Raw genomic sequence first — 15793 nt, 5'->3', positions numbered from 1 at the left:
ACAACATTGACCCTGAAGCATTACCCTATGTAGATGATATCTATCTCATGGATGTTAAATTACTGCAACATTTAAGACGGGTAGCCCACATTGTTGTGGGATTTGCCGAGTTCTGCTATAAATTCAATTTAAAGAACACAAAATTAGCCTTCCTTAGCGTCCTGTTTTTGGAATATCAGCTATTGAGTCAAGGAAAGAGCCTAGCACCACAATTCTTGGACAGATGCGCACAGTTACAACCTCCAAATACAATTAAAAAACTCCAATCCCTATTAGGTTTTCCAAATTTTGGCAGAACTTACATTCCCGATTATGCACCATGCATAAAACCGTTACGACTTAATACGTCCTGACTTTTCAAGTAAATTTTGAACAGTCGAACACACACGCATTCTTAGAGCTTTGCAAACAGACATGATTGCAGCACAACACCTTAACAGAAGGGACAACAAAACACATTTTGTCATCAGAGTAATTGCTGGTGCCATTGGTTTCACTTATGTAACTTTCAATGAGGGTGAGACAGTCCTGATTGCATACAAATCACATTTGTATTCAGCAGCAGAACAACGCTTTGCACCCACTCAGAAAATTCTCACTGCTACTCAGATGGCCGTTATTAAGGAAAGACCTCTAGCCCAAGGCAAACGCATTATTGTCGTCTCTCCAATCCCAGCCCTTGAGGCTGTTACCAAAGCCATTGTTCCAAACACTAAAGCATTACATACACATTGGAGTCCATGGGCAACATCTTTGACAGCCACTAATGTAGACTACATTTTTTACCCAAAATTACAAACTCAAGAATCTTTGCAATATGAACTAGAATACCCAGTTCTAGCAAATACACTGCCTATTGATCAATATCAAAGAGTCAGGTATACCGATGGCTCAGCGCAACCTGCAATTGGAACACAACATCAGTACTCTGCTGCTTGCTCAGTTGTAAGTGGCTATATGGAGGACAATAATATTTGTCCCCAACACACATTCACGCAAACCCTAGGGGATTGCACAGCACAACTAGCAGAGCTAAAGGCTCTGGTGATGGTAATGGAACACAGGGATCCTGCACAGCTAACACTAATTGTTTGTGATTCGTATTACTGTGTCCAGCCCTTCAATGAATACCTGCATTACTGGCACGAGAATGGGTTCAGAGATTCTAAAGACAAGACCATTAAACAGAGACTTCTATGGGGGAAAGTAGCAGATCTGAAGGAAACGCTACCAAATGTCCATATTGTGCATACAATTAGACACCAGCGCATTGGAATACACTTTGCTGGAAATATACATGCTGATGAAGCCGCAAAATCAGCAGTAGCTACGGCTGCTGTTGCTGCAGTAACCTGCTCAGGAGTGAAACTGGACGATGACATATGAGCTGCCGTGAAAGCCATCGCTGAAGGCACGCCCTATCCAAAAGCATTTCCTGCTAAATATTCCTACCTAATTGGAGGCTGTCTAGTTGCCGAAGTAAAAATACCAGACGTGGGGGTTAGAGTGATTCCCAACAAAGACATAAGATCGGAGTTGATTACAGCAGTGCATGAGGGGGTAGCATCTGAACATGCTGGTGTGGCGGCTACAATATCATTGTTGCAAACACGTTATTGGTGTCCAGGTCTATGCAAACAGGCCAAGCAGTATGTCCTTTGTTGTGACATCTGCCAACAAATTAAGGGTTCCACCTCAAAACGCCCACCGCAAACACCCGTCCTTTTTTCCAACAAACCGTTTCAATGTGTGTATTTGGACCACTGTGGTCTCAAACACCAGATAGTGCATACAAATACATTTTAGTCGCTGTTGACTCTTGCTCCAAATTTCTATGGGTGTGGCCACACTGCTCGGCTGACGCTCAGACTGTTATTAAAGATTTGAAAGTCTTTATCGGTACATATGCAGTTGTGGCTTTCCACTCAGACCAGGGCCCTGCTTTCGCCTTCAGGGCATTCAGGAGCGCCATGGCTTCGTTAAGGGTCCAACTCCATTACTCGTCTCCATTTAATCCAGAGGGAAATAGTTTAGTGGAGCGATGAAACGTGATTTAAAGCAGTCCTTAACAGCCAGAGTCTTAGGTACGGGTCGTAGTTGCTGCTTAACCATCTGTATGGAGTCCAGAGAGCACTTAACAATCTGTCTAGAAGGTCCCTGAGAGGTCGTACTTCATAAGAGTGCCTGTTCAGAACTCAAATGCATGTTCCAGATCTTGATGGCCCTGGCGTGGAGGTGGCAGAAACACTCTTTGACATAAATGAACGTGTCACTGTCATGCAGGAATTACAACAGTACTGTGACGACAACGCTTCTGCCAGTGCTGCCTCCACAGGAATTAAGGATGTACCAGTAACACCTACCGGCTGGATTTCTAAAGTTGGGGATCTAGTATGTGAAAAGGTTGCTGTGAAGAAGGAGTTCAGTCCTTCCTATCGTACACCGGTCCCAGTCTTGGGAAAACACGGTACCGAAACTGTCATTCTACCACCGTTGGTTGGTGCTAAAGAAAACCGTTTTGTGTCTATCAACAAAGTCAAGTTATACCATGTGGAAGATCCTGCACAGCAGACCAAGAGGAACAGCCAGTATTTCCCGAATCCCTCTCATTACTGGTCAGAAAGTCCCTCTACAAGTTGTGAGCAGCAACGCTGACACCTCTCCGAGTTTGGGGAGGGTGGAAAATGATCCTGCATTAGTTCCACTAACATCTGTTTCAACAAATAATATTGAAAATACTGATTGATTTGACACAACTTCAACACAGACGGATGGCGTAATTTATTCTGAACCACCGTTGGAGACCCCTACCGGTTCTCCTCCTTCAAATACAGCTCCAGCTTTTGCACAAACTGCTTCTGGATACTTCGCCGATGTCAACGATTCCTTTTTGGACTCATTTGCCTCTTCTACATCAGAACTGTCAAAAACACGTAAGCTGATAAACTGGCTTAAAACAAATTACTTTATTTTCCCATGGAACTATCTGTGGCTTTCCTTGGCTCTATTAGCTTTCCTCCTTTGGATTGGTTTTGTCATAACATTCTTTCTATTAATACATGGTCATTTTCTTCCTGAAAGATCAACAGTTGAACTGGTGGATGAGGTCCTAAAACCCCATTTTTATTCTCACAAGGTCAGCAGAGACTTGTCTTTTGTGAATATTTCTGCTGTACCCATTCCTGACAGGATTGTTTGGGATAAAGTAACATTTGATATATATGGCCCGACAGAGGTCATTCAAATACCATATGTATTTACACTTTCAATGAACAATGTAATGATACCCGGAGTTGTTTCTGATGACTGGGATGTGAAAATAGTTGATTCTATGATGACTGGATTGCAGTATTATGCTGTTTTTGAAAGTGAAGATGTTTATCAATCTAAAGAGACTTATGGTGATATGTTTTGCTATCATTCTTATGGGCACCATTTCATTCACAGAGCAAGTACTCCAAATACTATTTTTAATTACACACATGGGAACATTGTCCAACTCCACCACAAGGGAGTTCTAAAATGTATTCTGAAAAGTTTGCATATTTCTCTGGGCACAGTGTTGAGGCAAATGAGACTTTCTGCTAGGCCCCAAAAAACAACGCAGAAAGCGCTTCTTATACGCAGTGTATAATGAAATTTGGAAGCTTTCCCAAAAAGAAGTTGCTGCCCGGTTAAGGCAAATAGACCAGGAAAATGTACAGAAGGCATTAGCTGTTGTAGATAATGGGATTAACATCCTGTCCGACCAGATATACACCTTAAATAAAATTGTCTCTTCTGCAATAGACATAATACAAAGTGATGTGTTTCCTTTACACCAGGGACAGAGTCAACTAAGGTTCATTATGCAGTTCAGTTAGACACTTCAAACATTGAAGGCAGGTCGCGTTCCCTGGCAACACGTTAGCGCAAGGGACATATTTTCTACATTTAATTTAACGTGACAACAACTAATGGCTAAGAAAGAAGTGACTTATGTCATGTTAAACATCGAAAAATTATAAAAAATTGCCTTTTACTGTGGCTAAAATACCATCTGCTGAATGGTTAATTCACTATTTCAACACTTCAATTCACGTCCTATTTAAAACACATTCCGGTAAGCAGATATGAAAGGCTGGGAGATAGTTACATCCATGAGGTGTGGGAGCTCCCCTTCTCGTAGAAATGTCTCAGTGGCATGAAAGAAGTCTTTCTTAGCGGTAGTGAATGCAAGATTTCTGTCAGCCATTCAATGGTTTGTAAACAGCTGTCCTTGCACGGGCGTGTAACGCTTCGGCAGCAAACTTGGCTTATTATCTGAATGGAGTTCCAGTCCCCTCAATCAGACTTGCGTTCCTGGTGCTTTCAAATGGTCGCTATGTTCTCCTCAATAGTGAAAACTGTTGTAGGATGCGAGCTGGAATAGTTTATGTTGTTTCGGTCTCTGAGATTGTTACATGCTGCGGGAACTTACTTTTTCCTCCCACAAAACAAAGAGAAGTAGCTGATATTTGGCCCCATATTGCTACTTCTAATGTGAATTTTGACAAGTTGAGCAGACTCAAGAATTTATTCTTTCAAAAACATGTGGAGCTCACATCTGCACGCGAGACCTACGCACTTCAAGTGGCAAGGTCATCAGCAGAGATTTAGTCCCTTTTAAGAACTAACGTTCCAAGACACTTTGGTGAGATTGTGGGACAAATATTTAATGCGTCCAGTACTATTGAAATCGCAATTTTTTTTAAGGCTGTTGGTTCTGGTTTCATTCACACCTTCTCCTCTATATTCGGATTAATACCATCAGCCATCCACTCAATATTCTCCAGTATTTTCGGAGGATTTCTGATAACATTGGCTATCATAGGTGGCATTTTGCTATTGCTACTTTGTCTGCGCAATGGATGTCCCGCCGCAACAAGATGGACTGAAAGCGCTCCCACCAGCACAGCTGTGTGGTGAACGCATGATGCAGTACTTCAGAGCAACGCTCCTGGAGCAATTGGAGTGTGACGTCTCTCAGACCAGTTTCACATTGTCTGGTGCTTGTTCGCATATGCACTGAAAGTTTGTCTTTCTGTACAGCGCTTGCTTTCATTAGAGGCTGATCTGTTGATGTTCTCACTGAGGGCTCATTACCAGACATGCTCGTTGAGGGTGCGTTTGCTACGAGAAGCTGCTTATGAGTTGCCCTTCATGGAGAATGCAGCTCTGAAATTGGGCACACCACGGAATGCTGCTGCCTTGGTTGATGCTCAGGCTTTGGAACACAAATGCTCCTTGTTCTTCTTGGCGATGAATTTCCTACTTTACAACCTGCCGAAGTGGAAGATTTTCTGTCTTCAATTGTCCCGGATTCGATTGGCAACTTCCAAAATGACTCTGACTTTTGAAATTTGGCCTTTTATGCCACAAATTAACATTTTTAAATTGCCCTTTTATATTTGCTCAAGTGTCTTTTTTAACTTGCCATTATTGACATTTTTATATATATCTTAGGTTGAGTTTAGTAGTAGGCTTTGAACCACCTTTAACACAGGGTTTTGTGTAGCTATTTTAGCTATAGCTCCATGCACATTATTTTACCACACTAGGCCTGCTGCTGTGCACTTTAACCTAGACATATTTTATGCAGCTTTGTTTATTATTTTAAAAACAGCCACATTTGTGGTCTTGTTTTGTTTCTCTCTATCTAGCTGTTCTTTGCCGTGGCCAGCACTATGTTCCTAAACAAGACATTTTGTTCAATCTGTGCTTCTCTCAAGGCTACAATAAGATAGGTTGCTGGTAAACGTGATAACGCTTTGTCTCTGGTATTCATAGAAACATACACCACCTTATGTAGAAACATTTTTTCAGAACATCAGCTGTTTTATTATAAAAACACTTCCCTGTCCCATACACGTTAGAGGGAGATTCCAGCCAGATGACCACGACTGTGTGCTGATTGCTGAACAATTCGCTACAGCTGCTTATGCAGACTTCAGGCCTTTGCTCAGGTATGGGGGATGATGTCTTCCCAGGGGAACCTGAAGGGCAGAACTAGAGCTTAACATGATGTGCTCTATTATAGCCTAGGTAGGAATTAGTCTATTGACTCTAGCGACAATATGGTAGCATTATTTCTATGCTTTACTCTCCTTGTCATAATTTTAATCCTGTCAAGCTTTATCGTCCTGCTTATTGCTGTACATGATTCAATATCTAAGATGCAGTTGCTTTATTAAAACCTTATTGAAACCTATACTGCCTCTGCTTGTCCTTGTATGTGTGAGACTAATGTAACTGAGATAAATGGTTGAGATCTGAATGGCCATGATTTCCCTGAGGAGTCAATTGTGTCATGCACTCAGCTGCGCAATCATCCCTGCTTTTGGGTGGAGATGAGGTACTGCTAGTTAGCCAGAGCAAATAAAACGGATTGGGGTGACAGGTGTCACTTGTATTGGGTTAAGACTCAGTCTCCCACACTACAGGCGATTCTGCCTCTCAAATCCAGTAGTCTCATTAGAATAATGAAAGCTTATGCAACAATACCTTTTTTACAACACAAGGTAGATATACATAGTCTACACCTAAAACATGCAATGTTATTATAGAGATTTGTGCATACTTCATTTTACCTGGATAAACCCCTCTATAGCTAATCTGTCATTTAGAGATGGTGTTATTTCAAATGAATTTAATTTTATAAACAATATTTACCAAATAAAAACCTACTTATCAATATCATATCAATGAATTGGTCAGGGTAGTTGTTGTGTTTATATGTGTATTCATTAGCGGTTTAATATAGAACATATCCTAGACCCAAAGGGTGAAAAAACCTTTTACCTAAGAAATAGCAGTTACTTAAAAACAATTTGATAGTTACTGGATACACAAGGTTAACTGCTACATAACCAAGGGAGAAAGAAATTGAATTGTCTGCCATACGTATTCTCAGTGTAAATATTGTTTGAAACTAACATATGATGTTCGGTAGCAGTAGTTATCTGAAGCCGCAAAACGTAGGCTGCTCCTATGTTCTGGGTTATTCCTTTTCCAGGATGCACTCACCCCAACCCACTAAGGTGGTAAGCTTCATCATTCAGTCGTGCTTCTTGTTGGGTGGGGGTTGCAAAACCCAACAGGCTCCTTGCGGAACCATTTAGAGAGATCTTTTATCATGTGTTTGTGGTTCCCAAGGACGCCCTGAACACCCCTTTGTAGAAAAAGATTATTCTAACAGAATGAGAAGAGTAGATTGGGTCAAGTGAGTTAAAAATTGTCTAAGGATGCCCAGTAATTACATTTCTAATTAACTAGTATTGGGATCCATGGGGGTGTGGTTAACTGCCAAAGATGAAGCCTGCTTAGCTCTGCAGCTCTCAGACCTCTAAATCCAGCTTTCATGTGCCCTGGGGAAATCATAGTGCTTGTTGGATTATGCCTAAGAGACCCTCAGAGCCTGACGACCCTCTGAATGCAGTTGGGGGTGGGGGGGTGCAGGTGACCCTAAAGGGCTCAGTTGCTGATGTGAGAAATGGCAGCAAGATAGGCTGACTAATGCACCTAACCTGTGGCCCAAGCGAGGTGCTCGGGGTGCTGCTAAGGGGAGGACTGCTTGGATTGCGGACACTCTGGACACTCTGCCACAAGCTTGAGGGAGCCATAACTGTGTGGCCCCCATTGCACCTGTGCAAATGCAGAGGTGACATGCCACATGGTGATTGCGGGCCCTGCCTCCAATACGAACTGCACCAGGGTGGCACCCTTCTGCGAGACCCCGCCAGAGCCAATAATCCACATCATGGAGATAGGCCGCTGGGTGTCGTGGAGCGGGTTCTGGTGATCTGCCATGTGATGACCATGAGCCACACCCTGGAGGGTGGGCTGGAGCCTGGCTAGACTGGCCGAGCTGGCTGGACTGCGGGCTGGCTGCATCTAGATGAAGATCAGGACACTATTATCAAATGTCATGACACCGTTGAGGAGGGGGCCAGATGATCCTGGAACACCCATGGCCTGAGCACAGAGAGGTCTGTGGGAGCTTGCTTAGGCCTTCATGGGGTGAGGAAGTGAGCTGAGGCCCTAGGAACTGGGCCCTGCATCTAGAGGATGATTAGCACTTGTTTGTTCCTCCCAAACACCCCTCCCAATTTAGACTTTGGAGGTCTGCTTGAGTTCATCAGGACTTGAGAGGAACAATGGCTTGGAGGAATGGGGTGAGAGACCAAGAGCCTTGGACATGAGCCACGATGCTGGAACACTGGGGCAGCCTCCTGTAGTGCCTTAATGAGAAGTTGGACCATGGTAGCCTGGTTTTAGACAAGTGGTACACCAGGTGACTTGACTACAAAAAGCACAGGTCAACTGAGTTGCGACCTACCAAGTTTGTGAGTGTAGAGTGCGCCTGATTGGTTTATATGTGCTGGGACCCCAGAAGTGCTGCACCGGAGTTCTCTATGTTCGATTCCACCAGTGTGTTCTGCTATCAGGAACCAGGGCTTGCTCTGGGACACTTTTGTCCGTCTAGCCCTCCCACCAGCTTTTTCTCCCTGAGCCCTCCCCTGCATCCGTTGGTGGCAATACCTTCAATCAATCAATCAATCAATGTCCTTAGGCAGCCACACTGCTCTCTGTTGGCGGAGTGAAGGCCAGATTTGTCTGGCCTTTCCTGGAGCTACCCCACCAGTCCTACGAACTGCTGCAGAGTGTTACTATATGGCCAGCTGGAATCAGCTGGCGGAGACCCACATACCTTGGTTGAGTGGTTGATCAGTCAGCATCACACACAGTGGTTTGCTAACACCTCCTTCCCTCTTCTCCTTGCATACTGATATTGCACAGTGCAGCATATGGGCTGCACTAGAGCCAAACCCGTTAAACTACAGTTCACTCCCACTCGCAGTCCACCCCTTTGGCGTGTACATCAGTACTGGCACCCGATGACTGCATCCCCCTGTCATGGCCAGTACTCCATTCGATAAGCTAGACATTATTTTGCCCGAGATACATGAGTCCAGATTGGCCATGGAACAGCGACTAGTGTCGTAGTTTGGACTCTTGCTCTGAGCAAGACTGCTGGTCTCAGGATGACAGTACTTTCGTTTGTAGGTGACTAAGGGGGTTATTACAATTTTGGAGGAGGTGTTAATCCGTCCCAAAAGTGACGGTAAAGTGACGGATATACCACCAGCCGTATTACGAGTTCCATAGGATATAATGGACTCGTAATACGGCTGGTGGTATATCCGTCACTTTACCGTCACTTTTGGGACGGATTGACACCACCTCCAAAGTTGTAATAACCCCCTAAGTCTCTTCCTACAACTAGTTGTAACTGTTGTCCAAACCTTACCGGCTTACTAGCAGTACCTCACCAGAAACACAATAGTAAAAGGTGATTTGTAGCAGTCGCTTACGCATGGACTCAAAGTAAGATGTCTCAGGGTTGTCGTGGTTAAACGGAAATTACCCTTTTCTCACAGATTTATTATGTCTCATACAAACAAAGGCAATAACACAGATGCAATGAAGTTATAATAGTTTTTATTCAACATAACTGCAATTTGTGATAATTCGCATGAACTGCAATGATTAGGATAATGAATATACCAAGCAACAGTATTGTGCAGAAGAGAGTCATTGTTATAAAGACCCCCACCATTGTGCAATATATGTATATGTATAAGATGGAATAAGCCCTAATACCCTAAGGAGAATAGGTCTAACCTCCTACCTAAAAGGAGAGCTGGGTTCGTTAAACCTAATCTGCCAAAGCCGTGTCCATGAGAGGAGCCCCCAACCCTCGTTACCTTGGAATGAGGTCTCTATCTCAGACTCCGCAGGGACACGAATACTGGGTCAGCGTCAAGATGACTGCAGCATCGGTATCAGTGATGGTGGCGATGCCCTCTGGTCGGAATCCCTCTGATTATCTGTCTAAAGTGTGTTGTATTTATACAGAGCTACAAGGTCCCCTGACATAAGTGTTATTCATAACAATAGATAACAGGCATGCTTGGGACGGCAATTAATATCAACAATCCCTCGAAAGTATAGAGAGGGAAAGCCCCTAAGTGTGAAGACCTACTGTATGTTTGTCTTTCGTGCTTGATCTTGACGCCTTGGCGCAGTGACACTGATAACAGAACCCATAACAAGTGGCCAAACTATAAACAAGGCCGCCATCTTAAAGGAAATAAATAATTAAATGGACTAAGACAGAGCAAGCTAAGTAGGTTAAAAGTCACTGGGTGACGGGGGCACAAGTTTACAAGCCTACGGCTAAGCTAACTCCTGTTATCCCGTTAAAACAAACTAGAATTCACTACACTAGCTGCAATCAATACAGATCTTAGCCCAGTCAAAGACGACCACTGGAAACAGTCTGAAAAAGTCAAAACCAATGAGAAGAGCCTTTCCACACTAACACCCAGGCAGGCAGCACAAACTTCTATTGTTGCCCAACTCCGTAAACAAGTTGATCTACTCCAGAAGTGTGGAGAAGATGCTGAAGAGCTGGCCCGCTGTAACAATGGTCAGATCATAGGTATTCCAGAGGGCATGGAGGACCAAAACACCGCCCAATATGTGGAAGACTGGCTCTGGAACACAGTGGTTACAACTGCCTTATCAGACATGTTCATGGTTAAAAGAGCCCACAATGTAGCTACAAAGACACCCCCTCCAGGTGCACAGCCGTAGTTTATTGTAGCGTGAATGCTCAACTTCAGAGACACGGATGTGTTCCTCCATGTCGCACATAAAACTACGCCCGATACAATGGAGAACGTTCAGATTTGTCTGCTTCCTGACTACACACTGGCAGTCCAACACCAGCACTCCTCCTTTCAAGCAGTTAAGCATCAACTGCGTACAGTCGGTATTTTGTATGATCTGTTATTACCAGCCAAACTCTTTTCTTTAGCACCCTGGAGATGGCATGGGACTGGCTGGAACAACACGTTCCTGAATCTCAGAGACAGGGGGCCTCACAGCAGTTGACACCTAAGGCTCAGCGGATGCCTCAACAGTGACGCTGTGGTCCTGCTCCTCAGAGCTGAATGGGAGCAGTACCGTCTCCACAACCGGCTCTGGAAGGATAAAGGGCTGCACTCCAGTCGGCAACCTCCCTACGTGTCACTCAAATGCATATCAGTACCAGCTCATTGTCAGGCAGCGCCTCTGACTCTGATTCTGGCCACAGTATGACGTTGTTCCCAACGATCACTCCTCAGTCTACCCATGATCAATTGAGCTTAGTGTTGTGAATTATACTGTATGATGGGCTGCACCCATAGTACAACATGAGACACTTGATAGCCTGCCCACACAGGGATTGACACTTCTACCAATGTGAGGGTTGTCATGGGAGTGGGGGTGGCCACAGTCACTCCCTTCAATAAATGTTCTCCATCTGCTTCAGTTACCTCTACAGCGGCACAAATATTAGCATGGGGACCCATCAGAACTGGCATTACTTTACTAGGATTTCTGACTAATTTGATGCTCTTTGATGATTGATTCAGGGTCCCTGGTCTGGATAAATATTGGGATCTGCCTGGTCCTACCATCCCCACAGGGATATACTCATGGGCTTGAAGCCACACACTCCAGAAGCGAAGGCACAGTGTTTAATTTAGCCTCATGTCTTATTTACAGTTTTGGTCAAACAAATGTTCATCTCTGGACCGAGTATTGGGAGTTTTTGCTTGGTTGTTTGACACAGTCACATGCAATGTATGTTTAGAGTATTATGCTATGTGGAATGCTGAGCAGAGTCCCACAACCACTCACTACACAGGATGCTGGCTATCGAACACAACTATAATGTAGTTACTTGTAACATCAGGGGCATGGGTTTGGTACATAAAAGGCATAGAATATTGGCATAGTTAAATTGCGCTGCGCACACATGATCCACTTGCAGAAGACCCATTTTGCAGCCTTTAAAGCCCTTAGATTGTACTAAAATGGAGGGGTCAGTTATTCCACACATACTATTTGGCCTTTGTGTGGGGCACTTTGATATGGCCACATGTGGGGACTCCTTTCATGGCCTTAGATACTAGAATCAAGGTACAGGGTCATTACTTTCTTATCAGGGGCACTCTTAATGGCACACCTGTGGTGCTCGGGAGCATGTATGCACCAAACATGGAGCAGGATATTTTGTTGGCAAACCTGTTCACAGTTCTGGCAGACTGGGTACAATATCCTTGGCTGATAGGAGGAGATCTTAATGCAGATATCATTCTGGATCGCTCACACCCCCCTTACCAAGCACTGGCCCAGTGCAACAGGCTAGGGCACTGCAACAATAGACCGAGGGTAGCATAGCCACCACAGATGAATGAGGGAATACTTGTTTCCCTCATGACAATCACACCTTGACAGAATACCCCTCAACCCTCCAAATCAAAGTTATACATGCAACATACCTGGGTAAAACAGTATCAGATCACAATCCACTGGAAATAACGGTAGCGTGGGGCCCAGGTAGCAGCCCCTATTACCACCTGGTGCAAGTAACCATTTCTCCTTGAGGACTCGGTATTCTGTGAGACAATGGTCAACATGATTAACACATATTTTGCTGAGAACGCTGGCACAGTCTCCTCTCTCCAGTTGGAGTGTGAGGCGTTTAAAGTGGCGATGTGAGAGACATGTATTAATGCAGTAGGGGGATCCTGGAAGATGGCCTTCCAGGAACTCACATGGGTGGAGAACAGTCTTGGCCCACTTGAAAAGGTTGCAGCGGAGAACGTGAAACATGCCCTGCAGTTGCAGACCGCTAAGATTTCCTTGAGCCTACGCGGGTAATAGATTATTGGACATATGTACAGAGAACTCATACTGAGGCAAACTAATCAGGCACATTAATGGCTCATAGGATTAAACCCACACCCTTACCAACACCTATACTATTCATAACTACTCCTCCACACAAGCATTCTGACACGCAGCTCAATATTAACACTGATCAATGACTTTTTTGCCACCTTGCAAAGTGCCCCCCACCTTCTGATCCTGCTGCCTTACACTTGTTCCTAGAATAGTTAGCTTTGCCGAGGTTATCTGCTGCAGACAGGAAGGCCCTGGGTGCCACCATCATGCCAGACGAGATGCTAGGATCCCTCAAAGAACTTTAATAAAACACCTGGCTTCGATGGTCTCCCTGTCGAATTCTATTTTACATTTGCCACACAACTGGTTCCATTACTGGAAAAGCTTTGTAACTCTTTCCTGAAGAAGGGTATGCTCAGGCAGGCATTTGTAACCTCATTGCTAAAACCAGGTAAATCACCTACTGATATGTCATCTTACAGACCCTTATTGCTACTTAACACAGAGTATAAAATACTGAGTAAAGTGCTTGCACACTGATTGCTCCCTTTCCTCCCACAACTACTACACATGGATCAATGCATCTTTGTTTCACATTGCAACACTTCACTTAACATATGCCGCTTATAGCAGATCAATGATGCCGCTCAAGGATGCTATCTGTTAGTCTGTTGTCTCTCACTGGACCTCTGATAGGCCTTCGATACTCCCTGGCTGGGACTTCATGTTTGAGGTGCTCGCCCACTATGGTATTCCTCTTGATTATATACAATAGGTAAAACTCTTATATTCCTCTCCCAATGTGAGGGCTAATACGGGGCAATACATCTCTTCGTCATATCTGGTGCTGAGTGGCACTAAACAAGGATGTCCACTCTCGCCGTTGCTTTTTATTCTGGCCCTGATGCCATTAGCACAGCGGATTCACCAGGATGGCCAGGATTGGGAAATCCCTCTAGACCTCAGGATACACTCAATATCATTGTATGCTGACGATATGATCCTATACATGAAAGATCTCCACAAGGGATTGGATCGAGTCCACCAGCTGTTGTCCAAGTTTGGAGACTTAGCTGGCCTCCACCTATTGTGTGCCTTCTCATTTTAGAACACTTATGAAGTGCCTTTCTTACCATTCAAGAACACAGGTATACAGGTGGTACCATAGATGTTCTACAGTTGTGCTACGGCTCAATAGGGGATCGACAATCCATAAATGTATCCAAAATCTGTGGCAGACAAACTTACAGCTGGACCCTCTAGGCCTGTGAGCCCAAGCCTCTGTAAATTATGTAGAGCAGCTCCTGCAGCCTTGTGGACATAAGACAGCACCTCCCACGTAGAAGAGTGGAGCGAGTGCGGTGATCTCTCCTCACCAGGATGTGTGCAGGGTTGGTTCTCCTCCTGTCGGAGTCGTGGGCAATGTTGAGTTACCCAATGTCTTGCATGCAACATGGCACACTACAGAAATGCAATAGAAAGGCGGATGTGTTGGGTGGAATGGCACTATCGCACACGAGGATCACACGGCAAAGTAAGACGCAACTGCCCAATATGCGCACAACTAAGACATATGTGCTTGATGAAATCAGACAGCAAGGGTGGTCATGATAGGCTGAATGTAGCAAAAGAAGTCTTTTATGGCCCTGAGACTTCAGGGAATGGGACAAGCCAGCAGGTCCTTAGATAGTCCTTGGATGTAGAGATAGGCTTAGTCCTCCTCACTTCAGGCAAGAAGCAGCAGGTCAACAGAGCAAAGCAAGTAGCAAAGCGGCAGTCCCTCCTACAGCATAGCGCACAGCAAGCAGTAAGCCAACATAGCAATGCAGTAGCAGAGTGGGAGTCCCTCCTGGCAGCACAGCAGTCCCTCTTCCTGGCAGAATGCCCTTGGTTCCAGTAGAGTTCTGATTTGGTGGGGCTTTAGGTCCAGTACTTAAACCCCAATGTGTCTTTGAAGTGGGGGAAATTTCAAAGACTCTTTTGAAGAACACACGGTCCCTGTCTTTCCTTCCCTGCTTCCAGACACACTACAGGGGGGTATGCAGCCCTTGGTGTGAGGATAGGCACAGCACAACTCAGGTGTGTCAGCTTCTCCCACCCACCTAGCCAAGGAAGACCCATCAGCCTGGTGATGGGCCATCAGAACGCAAATGTCACACTGAAGCTCCTTTTGCATGTGACTGTCTAGAGAGAATGCACAGAGCCCTGCTATCATTTACCCCAGATGTGTTTTCAAAGACAGGCAGAGGCACAGAAGGGTTAAAGTAAGAAAATGCCAATTTTCTAAAAGTGGCATTTCAGACTTACAATTTAAAATCCGACTTTATCATAAGTTGTGGTTATAAATTGTGAGTCCAGAGACACCAAACTTCAATTTTCTATCTTTTCCCAAATGAAAGTTACACTTACAGGATGCTTCAAGATTACCCCAATGTTGACCTATGGAGAGATCAGCCTTGCAGTAGTGAAAAATGAATTAAGCAGCTTTTCACTACCTGGACATGTTACACTTAAAAGTACATGTCCAACTTTTTAAATATACTGCACCCTGCCTTTGGGGCTTAACAGGCCCATAGTTGCCACAAACATCAGCCAATGTCATCAACATTAGGAGCTACACAGCACTAAGGTCACACCCATACTGCATATGTCAGGGTCCATCCTGGGCCTGGGTCACAATCCAACATCCCAAATGCCATACTGCTCAGACAACAGCATTGAGGGGGAGGATACATGTAACTGGTCACTGAAATACACCTGCACAGTCAGAGGAGTATATAGGACACTGCTACGACTATCAGGGCAATCCAATGTACCACACATTCCCCTACATCAGCTGTACACATTACCAATGCTGACATCCATATCGTGCCATAACAATGCTATGCATAGTATACGGCACATTTCAACTACATATAAGTGGATGTGAAAGATCAGAGACTGGGGCAGGTCCAGATTGTTAAGTGTGCTGCTA

This window comes from Pleurodeles waltl, chromosome 7, assembly GCF_031143425.1.
Source record: "Pleurodeles waltl isolate 20211129_DDA chromosome 7, aPleWal1.hap1.20221129, whole genome shotgun sequence".
Classification (NCBI taxonomy): domain Eukaryota; kingdom Metazoa; phylum Chordata; class Amphibia; order Caudata; family Salamandridae; genus Pleurodeles; species Pleurodeles waltl.
This window is presented reverse-complemented; position numbering follows the sequence as displayed.